Source organism: Sinohyriopsis cumingii, chromosome 4 (assembly GCF_028554795.1).
Source record: "Sinohyriopsis cumingii isolate HCF-2022 chromosome 4, ASM2855479v2, whole genome shotgun sequence".
NCBI lineage: Eukaryota > Metazoa > Mollusca > Bivalvia > Unionida > Unionidae > Sinohyriopsis > Sinohyriopsis cumingii.
The window spans coordinates 111140140-111146397 of NC_142964.1; positions in this window are offsets into that span (position 1 = coordinate 111140140).

The window sequence follows — 6258 nt, forward strand, 5'->3', positions numbered from 1 at the left end:
CATAGTAACAAACAACTAAGCCGATAACGGTATACAAATCTTGCTTCCTTCACTTAATTATTAAAACTTATTGGCTAATTCGTTTCCAATGATATCCTCTATTTCCGACAGCTGAAATATCAAATCAAAACAGTTCAGGTACGTGACAAAAGTTAGGACTTATCCTAATTTTCTTCCAAAATTCCCTAACGCTCGTACATTTTGAAGAACATTTATATAGTTAGCGAAGAGCATTTGCCAATACGTTACAACAAGTAAGATTGCAAAGGAAGGTATGTATCTCGTTCACGTCATCAAGAGCTAAATGTAACGGAAGACTTATAGCAGAGCAACAGCAATCCTCAAATGTCCTTTAGTAAATCTTGCAAAAGTCTTCCAATGGCATTCCAAAATTGGGTCAGTTGTTTATTACCTCAAAACTCCTCAGTCATTAGACGAACGTTTGTTCTTACGCTCAAGCGTTCTAAATGCTCTTCAAATGCTCTTAACTCCAAAAGAGCATTGGACGAGTTAAGGAAGAGTTTTAGTCACCATTTAAGAAGACAATTTTCAAGTGTAAAAATCATTGGAAGAGTTACAGTGGAGCAACAGCATTATAAATAACCCTTAAGGACCATAACGGTATATAAATCTTGGTTGTTTCACTTTATTCTTCAAACGTATTGTTGGCGAATACGTTTCAAATGATCTCCCATATTGGCGTCATTTGAAATATCAAATCAAAACAGTTTAGGATTGTGACAAAAGTTGGGACTCCTAAATTATACTAATTTACATCCAAACTTCCCTAATGCTCGTATATCTTGAAGCGCATTTATATAGTTAGCGAAGAGCATTTGCCAATACGTTACAACAAGTTAGATTCCAAAGGAAGATAAGTATCTCGTTAACGTCTTTAAGAGCTAAATGAAGTGGAAGAATAATAGCTGAGCAACAGCATTCCTCAAATGCCCTTAGTTAATTCTTACAAAAGTCTTCAAAGTCCCAAATCGGGACAACTCTTCAGGCATACGACGAACGTTGGTTCTTATGCTAAAGGTTTACTCCAGAAGAGCATTTTAAGAGCCTTAGTTGTCATTTAAGAAGAAATATTATTCCCAAGCAAGATCTGTATCTCGTTAACATTTTCAAGTGTTATAATGATTCGATGAGTTATAGTGGAGCAAAACCATAATTACAAACAAATAAAGACGATAACGGTATATAACTCTTGTTTGCTTCATTTAAGTATTCTAACGTATTGCTAATACATTTCCAATGATAACCCCTATTGGCATCAGTTGAAATATCAAATCAAAACAGTTCAGGTACGTGACAAAAGTTAGGACTTATCATAATTTTCTTCCAAATTTCCCTAACGCTAGTAAATCTTAAGAGCATTTATATACTTAGCGAAAAGCATTTGGCAATACGTTATAAGAAGTAAGATTCCAAAAGAAAAATATGTATCTCGTTAACGTCTTCAGAGCTAGATGAACTGGAAGAAGTATAGCAGAGCAAGAGCAATCCTCGAATGTACTTTAGTAAATCTTACAAGGGTCTTCCGATTCTATTCCCAAATCGAGTCAGTTGACATATTACCTCAAAACTCTTCATGCATAAGACGGACGTTGATTATTATGTTAAAGCTTTCCAAATGCTACTGAAATGCTCTTATCTCCAGAAGAGCATTGGAAGATTTAGGGAAGAGCTTGGAACGTTTGATGGTATAGTAGTGTGATGGATAGTTTTTTATGATGTGATGGATAGCATACTTTTTGGCTTTCATCTCCTCATGCGCCCTAAGCTAACACAGAGCATGTTGGGATAGCGAGTGTGGGGGTGATTGATGGCAAAGATTATGTAATGGATAGTAATTTTATGAGGTGTTGGATGGTATAGTTGGTGTTTGAGGGTATGTTTGGGAGATTTCATCTCCTCCTCTTAAAGTTTAAGAGAACACTAGGCGATTGGGATAGTCTGCGTAATGAGTGTTGAATGGAATAGTTTGTGTGATGGATGGTATTTTTGTGAAATTATGGATAGCATTTTGTCTATTTTCATATTCTTCTCCTACATTCTAAGCTAATACACGGCGTTTTGGATTGTGTGTTTGGAGGCTCTTTTGTGTGTATGTCCGTGTTTTGTTTGTCTCAAAAAAACACTTTATAATCCCTTTGTCCCTAAAACCCTTTCTGAGGCCATTGAGCCCACCTCCTATTAACTCTTTAATCCGTTTAACATAGAATTTCCCATACTTACCTACTGAGGTCAGGTCGAACACTGTTACTATGTCAACTTCCAATTGAGGTCATCTACTTGTAGCACAGCTACGTATTGAGGCTATAAATATATAATTCGGCTTTTCTAAAGTATTTCCTACAAGATAAGATTATAAATAGATACTAGTGTTTTTTTCCATAGGATTTCATACAAGTTGTTGCTATAAATACATACCAGGATTTTTCCATGGGAATGATCTACAAACTGAGGCTATAAATATATACCAAGGTTTCACCATAGGATTTCCATACAAGAGAAGAACCCCAAACGACCTTTTTCAGGGTCACTTCCTTACCTTGAAAATATATACACTTTCACTTTTACCCCCAAAAAGTTTTGTCTTTGTGTTCTATGAGCATTTGTTTCTTTGCGTATGTTTTTTTTTTTGTTTGTTTATGTATGTCTAAGTTTTATTTGTCCTATAAACCCCTTTGTCCCTATAATCCATTTCAAATAACCTTTTCCATACCTACCTACAGTAATGTGTATTGAGGTCAACTCGAATATTGTTACAATAGTCCGCCCAATTGAGGTCAGCCACTTGCAGCACTTTCTATTTTTCCCTAGTGTCCAGTGCCTTGACTTCACCCATGTTCCATTTTCTTGTCCTTAGTCTGCCTCACCATGTTAAATTCCCATTGTCCCTCGTTTCTATATTCACCCTAGCAATTTGCTTGTCCCTAGATTTAATATTCACTTTTTAAAAGGTAAAGTTCCCAATGATCTCCAAAGGTCCCCCATTACTACTGATAGTTGGGATGTGACTAATTACATTATCAAGACTGTTTCCAATCTGAGACATTGTACCCATCTGTAAAGCAAACACAATTAATGCTGTGTTTAAAAACAGTATTTTACTTTAAATGGGACTCCAATGCTTGGAAAACTCTTGATTTATCGAACTGAATCTGATAATGATGCGTGTACGAAAATAAAGCACATTAAGCGCTTCACATCAATCATAGGTCACATTGTATAAGGACTATAGGAGTAATTGCTAGTTATGTTTGATGGCCTACATCGTGTGTGATTCGTCCTCTCCACTAAATATACACCATACAGAGCGGAAAGTACTACATCTGGATAATATGAATGAATTGTTTGTTAATATGGAGAAAGAATATTATAACAATATAGGTCAGATAACGGAATCCATCACATTGTCTGCACGCACCAGCACCATGACCCTTCGACCAAACATACCCCTCCTCTATTCTCTAACCTCTTTGGTAATATTCTTTCATGCAGGTACGACAGAACTAAAGCATACAAATTGAGTCATGCTGTACTTGTCGAAGGACCCGTACCATTTTAACATTACCACGTAATTCACAGGTGTTCAGGCACGTTGAAAATAATGTGTGGTGTTGTTTTTAAATTAACGCATGTTTTACGCTTTGATATACATTTCGGATCTGGATTATAATCTATGGAATGTGATATACTGAAGAAAAATCAAACACAGGAGAAATTGTAAAAGAACGGGAATAATGGCTTTAATTTTCAAACGCTTTTATTTTCAATTTTAAAAATTAGGACTGAATAAGTAAGAAAAGGGGAAATAAACTACGCATTAATTTACCCTTTTCTCCATTATCTATGACTTTCAAAAAAACTTCGTAAACACCCTTAAAAGTTGCTTACAGTTACATATTACGCCAATACTTGTATGCATGTTGGCATGAAGGTTGGTAGGTAGGTATATACGACTACATGCATCCACCATGTATGCATATTGTATGTTATATTTTTATATATATATATATATATATATATATATATATATATATATATATATATATATATATATATATATATATATATATATATAATATCGCTGACCTCATTATTATTATTATTGAGGGGGTTTTTTTGTTTTAGAATCCAACTGTTCACCTCAGATAGAAACCAAAATTATCTTCGAAAAAAATTTTAATTGGAATACTCATTAAAGAATTATAGGTCATTCTTTTTCTAGCTCACTTTCATTTTATTTTGCATCGGGACTTTCTCACTTCGTCACGAGGTACAAACCATTCCTGTCAATTCCAAATTTCAGCCTTGGTATCTGAGAAGAGGACTAGATTAATAATTATATAAATAATATTTACTGATTTCCACTCTACAAGTCTGCAGGTATATTTTCATTGAACTATATCTGTACAAATGTCTATTTGTTCGATCGTGAAAATTTGTCATTCGTCTCCCATTTATTCGCTACACAAAATGACATCAAAACACGTCAAATTAGAAGTTTATTTTGTTTTAAGTGAGGTAAATCATATACATATGATTTTATCAGTATTTTAAAGCTGCTGGTGTTATCTCCAGGTCAGTATTAATAGCATATAGACTCAGTTGCAACGCCCTTTTCTCTTGAAAACTATAAAGCTTGGAAGAAATCTTTATTATTTCTGTAAAAATGTTCTTCTTTTTTAAACAAATTTCCAACCCTCGCCATTTGTTCAATTCTGAAAGATAGCATTCTAGGACAGGTACAAAATCTTATATGCTGAATTCATTCATTTGTAGTTTACTCGGTATTGACTTGTATGTGCTTGACCGACTGTTAGGATTGTCATTTCGGGGATGTGTTTACTTGACCGACTGTTGGATTGTCATTTCCGGGATGTGTTTACCTGACTGACTAAAATAAACTAAACAAAGCTGTTGTCAAACTTGCCAAAGCCGTTGGCAAATATTTGCTTCCGTTGTCATTCGATCAAAGTATTCATCACCTGGCAGAGTAACTGCAAGCATGCATATACAGATAAATAATACTTGTAACGTTGATAGAGATTTGAAAAGACAGAAAGTACCAAACACATATGACTAAGAAATAAAAGGAAAACACCTGTCGAACATTAGTAACTGTAAAAATGATGGATGTATTTATTACAAAATAAGACGTATTTATAAGAATTATATAGAAGACATACTAGTTCAGCTATGTGCAAGATGAGAAATTGTGGCATTCAATCCAAAGCAATTCCTTTCGCTAATTAAAATGGAGCAAAACCTTTGTAAACCATTCCTTTGGAAACACAAAATTTCGAAGTGTCAGTGGATATTCCCTTTCCTATTTTTTAAAGTTGTTTCTGCATTTCTTTTAAAAAGAAAAAAAAAATGTTTGTTGATGAAGTGATGACATTCTCTTGAATCGTGATTGATTTTCCACAGTGTCTAAATAGAATTGGTCTTCCCAACCATTTCCAATATTAAGTGACTTTGTAATCTAATCCAAGTCTAGATTTACCAGCTTGTCTCTTTATTACTCTTATAAATAGCCATTGTGTTATCTCATTATTTATTCGTTATTTAATTATTAATAGATCGGCCTTTCCGTCGTCACCCCGCCTATATACAGCAGTGATTGCACTCTTTGGTATGTTTCCCTTGTGAATGTAGATATTTCTTTCATCGTCAACCTGTTCTACGCTTTCCTCAGGTAAAGTAACTTCAAGAATGATCTCAACCCGATTCTTGTACGCTGAAAGTACTCTGTCTGCATCGCCGTAGTTATTATAAATCACTTCTTTTCCTGTGCTTTTAGGACCGAGTTTTGTCAGATAAACAGCTCGTCCGAATGCTGCGTCACGAAGTTCGTCTGTAGACTCTTTGATTACACCACTCTCCATTATTCCTTTATACCCTTCCCATGATGTGTGATGGTAAAGTTTAACTGTAATACAAAATTATTTATTGACTCCTCGCTCACCAATCTATGATTGCAAGACATTCCTATAGTCAATGACTTATTTAGTCCTATTTGAATCGTTCCCTAATGTTCAAGTTGACCCGCTAACTACATTATGCACGTTAGGGCATATGAACCCGCATGCAAGGAGAATACAATAATGAAGATTATCATTAACTCCCTGACAGTAATCTAGATTTCAGACTATAAGCCAATATTATTCCACATGCAAACATAGTGTAATAGGGGAATTAATATCAAATACCTGACTGTATTATAACGCTTCACTGGGAAGTACG